Source organism: Mustela erminea, chromosome X (assembly GCF_009829155.1).
Source record: "Mustela erminea isolate mMusErm1 chromosome X, mMusErm1.Pri, whole genome shotgun sequence".
NCBI lineage: Eukaryota > Metazoa > Chordata > Mammalia > Carnivora > Mustelidae > Mustela > Mustela erminea.
Window position 1 is genome coordinate 45,308,556 of NC_045635.1, and position 10,618 is coordinate 45,319,173.

A 10,618-nucleotide genomic window follows, 5' to 3' on the forward strand; every position below is an offset into this window, starting at 1 on the left:
GATTAAAAGTGGAATACTGGAAAATACATCAAAAAAAGGAAAAGAGAAAGATAAATACTTCAGTTACACATAAGGTGGTGAGGGAACTGGGTTAAAGAAAGAATGAAAAGACAAAGGAAAGAACGAAATAAAAGAAGGAAGGAGGGAAGGAAGGATAAAGGAAGCCCGGAAGAAGGAAAGAAAGAGAGAAATAAAGCTACTCAAAATAAGATGATGTGAGTTGGGGGAAACTGGAGGGGGAGACAAACCATGAGACGCTGTGGACTCTGAGAAACAAACTGAGGGTTTTAGAGGGGAGGATGGTGGGGGCTTAGGTGAACCTGGTGGTGGGTATTATGGAGGGCACGTATTGCATGGAGCACTGAGTGTGGTGTATAAACAATGAATTTTGGAACACTGAAAAATTTTAAATTAAATTAAATTTAAAAAAATAAGATGATGATGTTAAAGCCAGCCATCCTTACACTTAAGCTAGTTGTATATATTCTAAACTTTCCTGATAAAAGGGAGATTGTTAGGCAGGAGAGCTGCAAGACACACAATATGCCATTGAATAGAAACTCACTTTTTTTTTTTTTCATTTTAACAGTTTTTATTTGACGTCTAATATGAGATTACTTTATTCCTCTGTCTTGTCAATGTTTCTTCCTTACATTTCCAGTTTTCCTTTCCTACCTGATGAGATCTGGCTTGACCTTCAAAGATCATTTTGTGGGTTTTGTCTAGCTTTAGTCTAGTGGTAGTCACCTTGCTAGGGTGAATGCCCACATGGACATTCATGCCATTCACCTTCTCACGCTGTACTCATTCAATGTAGATGATCTATTTCTTCTAAATGTAGACAACTTTGCCAATTTGCTGGCTTTTATCGTGTTCTGGCACAGCCTGTACCTCATCATCCCTTCAGGTGGGCACGGATGGAGGATTGTACTTCTGTGTCAGCTCCTTAGAAAGACAGGAAGACATAATCTTCCTGCGAGTGTGAGAAGGTGCACTAAAATGCCGTTTCCGCTTCTTGCTCAGGTCAGAAGTCACAAAGGGATTAAACTTCCTGTTGGCTGCTGACACTTCCGTGATAGCTGCAAAAGGGAAGAGTGAGACTCACTTTAATGTGTGAACAGAGATAGGCCAAAGGTAAAAGTGTCGAAAAAGAGATGCCATGGGAACATAAATTGTAAGGGGAAAAAGAAGGTTCTGATAGTGGCTAAGTTAAATTTTTGGGACCAGGAGTATTACTAATGATACACAGGGATATTTAATAATGATAAAACCATCAATTAATCAGGAAAGCCTAACAATCACCAGGCGGCCTGGAAAATAGAACTTTAAATTTCATAAAGTGAGGGCTGATAGAACTTAAAAGACATATAGACAAATCTATTAATAGTTAGAAGTTTCAAAAATTCTCTCAGATTTTGATATAGCAAATAGAGAGAAGGTCAATAATTATAAAGAAGACTTGAACAACACTATGAGCTGAATCGACTTAATTATAGTTCATTCCACCCAATAGCAGTAGAATACACACTTTCTTTAAAAGCACATGGAACATGCACGAGGCAGGAGCCTATCATGGGTTATAAAATAATACCCCATCAAAGAAGAAGGACTGAGAGAGACTGTGGACTCTGAGAAACAAACTGAGGGTTTTGGAAGGGAGGGACGGTGAGGGAATGGGTAAGCCTAGTGGTGGGTATCAAGGAGGGCACTTATTGCATGGAACACTGGGTGTGGTGCATAAACAAAGAATCTTGGAGCACTGAAAAAAAAACAAAATTAAATTAACATGCTAAAAAAATAGAAGAAGGACTGAAATCCATGTAAAGGATGCCCTCTGGGCACAGTGGAATTAAACAAGAAATCTATAACAAGAAGATTTCTAGATAGTCCACAGAACTTTGAAATTAACCAACAGACTTCAAAATAACACACAGCTGAAGATAGGGCACTTAGGGAAATTGGAAAGTCACTTGAACTCAAGAGAAACATAATCACATCATGTCGACTTTTGTGTGATTCATCTAATGCACTACTGAGAGAGAAAATTGTAACTTTCTGCGTTTATGTTAGGAAAGAAGAAAGGTTTGACGTCAATAAAATACAAAACTAAGATGCTACAAAGAGATGTAAAAAAATAAACTGAGAGGAAGTAGAAAGAAGGAAGCAAAAAGGCTATCAGAGCTGATGTTCATATGTGGAATTTAAGAAATAAAGGGTGAACACAGGGGAAGGGAAGGGAAAACTAAAAGAGCAAAAACAGAGAGGGAGGCAAACCGTAAGCGACTCTTAATCTCGGGAAACAAACTAGTTGTTTGGATGTATTGGAGGGTTGGATGTATTGCAGGGTTGCTGGATGGGAAGGGGGAGGGAGGGATGGGAGTCTGTGTGGCGGACATTGGGGGGTGCATATGATGTAATGAGCACTGGGTGTTTTATGCAACTGACGAATCACTGAATTCTACCCTTGAACCTAATAATATACTATAGGTTAACTAAATTGAATTTAAATAAAAATTTTTTTGAATTTTTAAATTGAATTTAAATCAATTTATATTTATTGAATTTAAATTTAATTTAAACTAAATTAAATTTCAATTTAAATCAACTTAAATTTATTGAATTTAAATCAAAGTATTGAATTTAAATAAAAAAAATTTTAAGGATATCAATGAAATAGAAAGCAAACCACAGAGAAAAATGGAATGAAACCAATAGCTGGTTTATTGAAAAGATTAATACAATTGATACAACACTATGTAGACTAATCAAGAAAACGCAGTTAAGATGCTAATGACCAGTGTCAAGAATAATAGAGGAGACATGACTTTAGAGTGCAGAACCGCTAAAGCAATCATAAAGAACAACTTCGTTACCAAAAATTGACAATGCAGATAAAATAGGCAAATTCTCTCAAAGATGCCAGTCTATGAACATTGATAGACTGCAAGAAAATACAGAATGCTTGAATACCCTTATATCTCTTAAGGAAATTGAATCTGTGGCTAAAATCCTTCTCACAGAGGAGACTCCAGGCACGGTTGGCCCTGCCAGAGTGTTCTACAAGTAGTTCAGGAAGAAATAGCACCAAATTTACACAATTCTGTCAGAAAAATGAAGAAGGAATACTTCCTGATTCATTCTGTGAAGCTAGAAGTGTCCTTGTGGCAAAACCAGACAAAGGCATTACAAGAAAATATATTCAAAAACAAAATGATATTAATGGACTTGTAATTTATTAAGAGAACCATAAAATTCATCTAAACAGATGCAAGTAATAGGCAGAATAATGGAATCCAGATATATTCATGTCTTCAACCCTGTAAAGTCTGAATATGTTGCTTTCCATGGCAGAGGGTACGTTGCAGATGTGACTAAGTTGAAGATGGTGAGGTGTGGAGATTATCCTGGATGATCCAGGCGCACCAATGTAATTACAAAAGTCCTTTTAAGAGGGGAGCAGCACATGATGGTGAAGAGAAGGAGATATGAAAACAGGAGTAGAGGTCAGAGAGGTGAGTGATTGAAAGATGCTATGCTGCTGGCCTTGAATATGGAGAAAGGAGCAGGAGCCAAGGAATAGAGAGAGGTGGCCTTTAGAACATAGGGAAGGCAAGGAACAATTTTTCCCCTAGGGGTCTCAGATGAACATAACTCTGTAGACATATAGATATTGGCCATTGGCCTTGTAAGACCCATTTTAGACTTCCAACCTCCAGAGCTGTAGGATAACACGCTTGTGTTGTTTTAAGCCATGAAGTATACGGTCATTTATGATAGCTGCAATGTGACAGTCACATAATTCAGAAAAGACATTTAACAAAGTTTAACACCTATTCAGATTAAAAATTATCTGGAAACCAGGAATGGGAAAAACTTCCTCAAGCTGATAAAGGTCATCTAAAACATACGTCTGGGTTTTTGGTTTGTTTGTTTGTTTGATTTAAAGATTTTATTTATTCATGAGGGGTGGGGAGCAGAGGAGAGAGACAGAGGGAGAGGCAGACTCCCTGCGGAGCCTGAACCAGGAGTCCGATCCCAGGACCTGGAGATCGTGACCTGAGCCAAAAGCAGATGCTTAACCACCTGAGCCACCCAGGTGTCCCTAAAACATACTTCATTGTTAAAAAACACAAAGCTTCCCCTCTATGATCTCTCACTCCTCCTAATAAGCACCAATTGGCACTCTGACATAGTCCATTAAGGCAAGATTTGAAAAAAAAAAAATTAAAAAGGCATACAAGTTGGAAAGAAAGAAGAAAAATTGTCTTTATTCATGAATGATATGACCATATACATAGGAAGTTCTAAAAGAAAACTCTTTTTAAAAGTGTTTATATCTACTGCTAGTGAGATAAACAAGGTTGCAGGACATGAGGTCAATAACCAAAAACCGATTATAGTTATCTATTCTAAAAACAAACCATTGGAATTAAAAGTATCATTTACAATACATGCAAAACATGAGCTCTTTAGGGTGACTCTAACAAAATACGTGTGAAGCTGCAGAACGTACCACAATAAGCATTGCTGAGAGAAATTTGAAACAATCTCAACCAAGGGAGAGATAGATGATGTGTATAAGATTTTAAGACTCAGTATTGTCAAGATGTGTATTCTCCCCACATGGACCTATTGATTCATAGCAAGTCAAATGACTAAAAAGCAGCATGGTGATTATACAACTTTTGCTGGCATACAAAGGATTCAAAGAGCCAAAATAATCGAGATAGAGGAGCACATATTTGGATTTCTCATACTGCCTCACTTCATAAGTTACTATAAAGCTACAGTCATCAAGATAGTGTGGTACTAGCATAAATATAGGCATATAAATAAATGGAAAACAAACAGAAAGTCCAGAAATAAATGTACACATGTATGGGCAATTGATTTTCAACCATGGAGCTCATGTGATTCAAAGAGGGAAAACTTGCTTTCAACAAATATTGAAGAAAAGTTGAATATGTATGTGGAAAACAATGGAATTTCACATTAGCTCAAATCACATGCAAATATAAACCAAAATGGATAATAAGCATATAAAACTTGTTATGATAACAAAAGAAAAAACTCTGTTAACTTGAGTTAGGTCAGACTTCCTACAGCCCAAAAAGCATGAACAAAAAAAAAAAAGAAAACATGTGTCTGTTGGCCATCTGGATGTCTTCTTTGCAGAAATGTCTGTTCATGTCCTCTGCCCATTTCTTGACAGATGCTGGCGAGGATGCGGAGAAAGGGGAACCCTCCTACACTGTTGGTGGGAATGCAAGCTGGTGCAGCCACTCTGGAAAACAGCATGGAGGTTCCTCAAAATGTTGAAAATAGAACTGCCCTATGACCCAGCAATTGCACTACTGGGTATTTACCCTAAAGATACAAATGTAGTGATCCAAAGGGGCACGTGTACCCGAATGTTTATAGCAGCAATGTCCACAATAGCCAAACTATGGAAAGAACCTAGATGTCCATCAACAGATGAATGGATCAAGAAGATGTGGTATATATACACAATGGAATACTATGCAGCCATCAAAAGAAGTGAAATCTTGCCATTTGCGACAACATGGATGGAACTAGAGCGTATCATGCTTAGCGAAATAAGTCAAGCAGAGAAAGACAACTATCATATGATCTCCCTGATATGAGGAAGTGGTGATGCAACATGGGGGCTTAAGTGGGTAGGAGAAGAATAAATGAAACAAGATGGGATTGGGAGGGAGACAAACCATAAGTGACTTTTAATCTCACAAAACAAACTGAGGGTTGCTGGGGGGAGGGGGTTTGGGAGAAGGGGGTGGGATTATGGACATTGGGGAGGGTATGTGCTTTGGTGAGTGCTGTGAAGTGTGTAAACCTGGTGATTCACAGACCTGTACCCCTGGGGATAGAGTATTATGCCTCCATCAGAAAGGATGAATACCCAACTTTTGTAGCAACATGGACGGGACTGGAAGAGATTATGCTGAGTGAAATAAGTCAAGCAGAGAGAGTCAATTATCATATGGTTTCACTTATTTGTGGAGCATAACAAATAGCATGGAGGACATGGGGACTTAGAGTGGAGAAGGGAGTTGGGGGAAATTGGAAGGGGAGGTGAACCATGAGAGACTATGGACTCTGAAAAACAATCTGAGGGTTTTGAAGGGACGGGGGGTGGGAGGTTGGGGTACCAGGTGGTGGGTATTATAGAGGGCACGGATTGCATGGAGCACGGGGTGTGGTGCAAAAATAATGAATACTGTTATGCTGGAAATAAAATAAATAAATAAATAAATAAATAAATGAATAAAAGGAAAAAAAAAAAGAAAAGAAAACAATGGTAAACTGACTTTGTAAAAAAAAATTCAGAAGGCAAACTAAAACTTGCACTTCAGAAGATCTTGTTAAGAAAATAAGATCTGCTAGTATAATTGCTCAATCATAGGGTTGCACTACTGGGTATTTACCCCAAAGATACAGACATAGTGAAAAGAGGGATCACATGCAACCCAATGTTCATAGCAGCAATGTCCATAAAAGCCAAACGGTGGAAGGAGCCAAGATATCCTTCAATGGATGAATGGGTAAAGAAGATGTGGTTCATAAACACAATAGAATATTACTCAGCCATCAGAAAGGATGAATACCCACCATTTGCATTGACATGGATGGAACTGGAGGAGAGTATGCTAAGCAAAATAAGTCAAACAGAGAAAGACAATTACCATATGGTTCCACTCATATGTGGAACATAAGGAATAGTTCAGAGGACAATAGCGGTGGTGGGGGAAATTGAATGGAAAGAAATCAGAGAGGGAGACAAACCCTCCAAACTGAGGGTTGCAGAAAGGGAGATGGGGGGAATGGGGTAACTGGGTGATGTGAGGAGCAATGGGTGTTATACTTAATGGATGAGTCATTAAACATTTTATCAAAAACCAATGATGTACAATACATTGGCTAATAGAATTTCATTTTTTTTTTTTTTAAAGCCGTAAGGTTGAGAGTCCATATCTGGGCTCTCTACCCTGTTCCATTTGGTCTATGTGTCTTTTCTTGTGCCAGTACCATGCTGACTTGGTGATCACAGCTTTGTACTATAGCTTGAAATTAGGCAACGTAATGCCCCCAGCTCTGCTTTTCTTTTTCAACATTTCCTTGGCAATTCGGGGTCTTTTCTGGTACCATACAAATTTTAAGAATATTTGTTCCAGAATTTTGAAAAATGCTGTTGGTATTTTGATTGGGGTGGCATTGAAAGTGTAGATTGCTCTGAGCAGCATAGTCATTTTAACAATGTTTATTCTTCTGATCCGTGAGTATGGAATGTTTTCTCACCTTCTTGTGTCTTTTTCAATTTCTTTCATGAGTGTTTTGTAGTCCCTAGAGTACACATCCTTTACCTCTTTGGTTAGATTCGTTCCAGAGTACCTTATGGGTTTTGGTGCTATTGTAAATGGAATCAATTCTCTAATTTTTCTTTCTACAGTTTCACCCTTAATGTTTAAGAAAGCAACGATATCTGGTGCTGGGAAAATTAGATAGCTATACACAGAAGAATGAAACTCGACCATTCTCTTACACCATACACAAAGATCAACTCTAAATGGATGAAAGACCTCAACCTGAGAGAGGAATCCATCAAAATCCTAGAGGAAAACATAGGCAGTAACCTCTTTGGCATTGGCCACAGCAACTTCTTTCAAGACACGTCTCCAAAGGCAAGGGAAACAAAAGCAAAAATGAACTTTTGGGACCTCATCAAGATAAAAAGCTTCTGCACAGTGAAAGAAACAGTCACCAAAACAAAGAGGCAACCCACAGAATGGGAGAAGATATTTGCAAATGACACTACAGACAAAGGGCTGATATCCAAGATCTATAAAGCACTTCTCAAACTCCACACCCAAAAAACAGATAATCAAGTCAAAAAAATGGGCAGAAGACAAGGGTAGACACTTTTCCAAAGAAGACATAAAAATGGCTAGCAGACACATGAAAAAGTGGTCATGATCTTTAGCCATCAGAGAAATTCAAGCCTGGGTGGCTCAGTGGGTTAAGCCGCTGACTTCGGCTCGGGTCGTGGTCTCAGGGTCCTGGGATCGAGTCCGACATCGGGCTCTCTGCTCAGCAGGGAGCCTGCTTCCCTCTCTCTCTCTCCCTGCCTGCCTATCTACTTGTGATCTCTCTCTGTCAAATAAATAAATAAATAATCATTAAAAAAAAACCACATTAAGGCAAATATCTGAGGCCAAAATACTTTCTAAAAAATCTAAGACTTTGTGAGAATAATATATTTCTTTTAATAATAATAACTTCATTAGGATATAATATTGTATTTCCTTACATAACTTCACTTATCTTCAAAGCAGAATTTAGAAATTAAATGAATACATAGTAAATCAGTGTAAATGCATAGATTATAGGCCCATATTAGTACATTTTTTTGGTACTCTTAGGGTATTTTTCTTTTCTTTTTTTTTCATTTTTTATTTCTTTTCAGCGTAACAGTATTCATTGTTTTTGCACCACACCCAGTGCTCCATGCAATCCGTGCCCTCTCTAATACCAAGGTTTTATCTATGAAGCAAAACTAACGATTTTTTTTTTCAAAAAAATCATTTAAAATCTGCAATGTTCAATGAATAAATCATGGTGTGACTAAAATAATGAGAAAAAAAAACACATTGCAGCAGTTAGAATGGCAAAACTTGACAAGGCAAGAAACAACAAATGTTGGGGAAGTTGTGGAGAAAAGGGAACCCTCTTACACTGTTGGTGGGAATGCAAATTGGTGCAGCCACTTTGGAAAACAGTGTGGAGGTTCCTCAAAAAATTAAAAATAGAGCTACCCTATGATCCAGCAGTACCCAGTAGGGTATTTATCCCAACGATACAGACGTAGTGAAAAGAAGGGCCATATGCACCCCAATGTTCATAGCAGCAATGTCCACAATAGCCAAATTGTGGAAAGAGCCAAGATGCCCTTCAACAGACAAATGGATAAAGAAGTTGTGGTCCATATATACAACGGAATATTATTCAGCCATCAGAAAGGGTGAATACCCAATTTTTGCATCAGCTTGGAAGGGACTGGAGGAGATAATGCTTAGTGAAATAAGTGAAATAAATCAAACAGAGAAAGTTAATTATCGTATGGATTCACTTATTTGTGGAGCATAAGGAACAGCATGGAGGACATTAGGAGAAGGGGGAAATGAAGGGGTAGAAATCAGAATGGAGATGAACCATGAGAGACTGTGGGCTCCAGGAAACAAACGGAGGGTTTTAGAAGGGAAGGGCGTGGGGGGATGGGTGAGCCCAGTGATGAGCCCAGTATTAAGGAGGGCACGGATTGCATGGAGCACTGGATGTTATAAGCAAACAATGAGTCATGGAACACTACATCAAAAACTCCTGATGGGGGCGCCTGGGTGGCTCAGTGGGTTAAAGCCTCTACCTTTGGCTCAGGTCATGATCTCAGGGTCCTGGGATCAAGCCCCGCATCGAGCTCTCTGCTCAGTGGGGAGCCTGCTTCCCCTTCTCTCTCTGCCTGCCTCTCTGTCTACTTGTGATCTCTATCTGTCAAATAAATAAATAAATAATCCTTCAAAAACAAAAACTCATGATGTACTGTATGGTGACTAACACTACACAATAATAATTAATTAATTAATTAATTAATTAGTTTATTAACTAAAAAAACATGAAAGAAAAGAAAAGAAAATCTGGTCCCAGAGAGGGAGAACACTTAGATAACACAGAATTTTCTTGTATATCTGTATATATAAAAATCTCTTTCAAGTCCGTAAAGGGAACATGTAACTTGTTTTAAATATAGGCAAAATACTTGCACAGACATTTTCCTAAAGACAATACATGTAAGGTAATTAAACACATGTACATTTGTTTAAATTTATTAGTCAACAAGAAAATAAAACTTAAATCCAAAAAGATATAGCATACCACGACTACTAGAAGGGCCACATCCACATGCCTGACAATGATGACCAGACCTGGTAAGGTGAAGCCATTATGGTTTTCATCCATGTTGGTGTAAATGCTAGGCATTTTTCAAAAAGTTTGGCAGTTTCTTACTAAGTGAGGCATGCAAGTACATGTAGTCCTGTCATTTCACACTTAGGTATTTAATTCAGAAAAAGAAAAACATATGGCCACACCAAACCCATATGTGAACGTTGGTAGCAGCTTTATTCATAATGTCCCCAAACCAAGAACATCCCAAATGTCCATCAGTTGGTGAATGGATAGTGAAGTTGGGATATCCATACAAAGTATCAAAAAGGAACAATGCTTGGGCATATCAAAAGTATTACATGGAAGACTGGAAACTCAATATTGCAAGCTGTCTGATTCATTTGGCATATAATTTTTGAGAAGTTAACACTCAAAGGAGTCAAGGGAACTTGGTGGTTGCCCAAGGCTGGAGGTGGAGCGAAGAGAATGACTTGGAAGGCACAGGAGGGCACTTTGCAGGGCACTGCAAATGTTCTCTATCTTGATAGTGGTAGTAGTTATACACATTTCAGTTTGTCAAAAATCATTAAACTGTACACTTTACATAGGTACAGTTTATTGTATGTAATGTGTGAACAAAAAATAAACAGAACAGATGTTA

The 10,618-nt window shown here is 38.2% G+C and overlaps 1 pseudogene; it reads right to left on the minus strand.

Annotated features, from left to right (window-relative positions):
• Window positions 1-603: 603 nt before the first annotated feature.
• LOC116582257 lies at window positions 604-10,029 on the minus strand (annotated as a pseudogene).
• Window positions 10,030-10,618: the final 589 nt, after the last annotated feature.